The 1,617-nt window shown below is 42.1% G+C and overlaps 1 pseudogene; it reads left to right on the forward strand.

Annotated features, from left to right (window-relative positions):
• Positions 1-571: 571 nt before the first annotated feature.
• On the forward strand, positions 572-688 carry LOC133364651 (5S ribosomal RNA; annotated as a pseudogene).
• Positions 689-1,617: the final 929 nt, after the last annotated feature.

Genomic DNA, 1,617 nt, shown 5'->3' on the forward strand with positions numbered 1-1,617 from the left:
TCCATTATGAAATGCTTGGAGCTGCCCAGAATGAGAGCCAAATGCATTTGCGCTGCTGACCTATTTTGCTCAACATGAGGGTAGGGTTAGATGACCAGTGCAGACTGCACAGATTGGATTGGGATAGAGAGGACAGGGACAGTATCTTCCTTTGGCGTGCTACATGTGCCTGTGTGTGCTCATTCCCTGTTGGATTGCTGCCTGCTGGCAGGTTGGAAAATCAAGCATGCGCAGCATGCTAATTTATTTGTTATTTAAAAACATTCAACAAAGTGCACACTGGAATCAAAACAACTTCAGTGAAGGCATATGTACCTTCCTGGGGATGACGTTTCAACAGGGTGGGGCCAGCACTGAAAAAGACCTGCCCCGAGTACCTGCCAGCCTAACAGCACTGTTCCAAGTAAGAATATTTGTCCATCTACCTGAGTTTTGCCTACTGTAATCGGCAGCAGCTCTTCTGCAGAAAAAAAAGCTCTTTCTCATCACCTGTTCCCTGATCCTTTGAATTTCAGATGCTAAACCAGGTGTCTTCTTCATGCATGCAAAGTATATAATTGTTGTTGTTGTTAGCTACAGCCATACTACCCTGAACACGCCCAATCTCATCTGATCAGAAGCTGAGCCGGGTCAGGCCTAGTTAGTACTTGGATGGGAGACCGCCTGGGAATACTGGGTGCTGTAGGCTTAGAGGAAGGCAATGGTCAACCACCTCTGAATACCTCTTACCATGAAAACCCTATGACGATATCCAAAAAAAGATTCATAGAGTCGCCATAAGTCATAATCGACTTGAAGGCATATAACAACAATTGATTATTAGTATTAGCATTTATTGCATTATCAAAAAGACTAAAGTAATGACAACAGAAGATTTACGTAGCTTTACAGTTGACAATGAGGACATTGAATTTGTCAGGGATTATCAATACCTTGGCACAGTCATTAACCAAAATGGAGACCAAAGTCAAGAAATCAGAAGAAGGCTAGGACTGGGGAGGGCAGCTGTGAGAGAACTAGAAAAGGTCCTCAAATGCAAAGATGTATCACTGAATACCAAAGTCAGGATCATTCAGACCATGGGATTCCCAATCTCTATGCATGGATGTGAAAGTTGGACAGTGAAAAAAGCAGATAAGAGAAAAATCAACTCATTTGAAATGTGGTGCTGGAGGAGAGCTTTGCACGTACCATGGACTGCAAAAAAGACAAATAATTGGATGCTAGAACAAATTAAACCAGAACTGTCACTAGAAGCTAAAATGATGAAACCGAGGTTATACTTTGGACACCTAATGAGAAGACACGATTCCCTAGAAAAGCCAATAATGCTTGGAAAAACAGACGGGAGTAGAAAAAGAGGAAGGCCAAACAAGAGATGGATTGATTCCATAAAGGAAGCCAGAGACCTGCACTTACAAGATCTGAACAGGGTGGTTTATAACAGATGCTATTGGAGGTTGCCGATTCATAGGGTCACCATAAGTTGTAATCCAGTTGAAGGCACATAACAACAACAAAAAATGTATTGCCTGCCGTTCACCCAAAGGTCCCAGGGTGGGTTATAAAATTTTAAAATACAGTATTAAAAACAAAAACAGCCCACAATCCCAAAAT

The sequence above is a fragment of the Rhineura floridana genome, chromosome 9 (assembly GCF_030035675.1).
Source record: "Rhineura floridana isolate rRhiFlo1 chromosome 9, rRhiFlo1.hap2, whole genome shotgun sequence".
In the NCBI taxonomy this organism is placed as follows: Eukaryota; Metazoa; Chordata; class Lepidosauria; order Squamata; family Rhineuridae; genus Rhineura; species Rhineura floridana.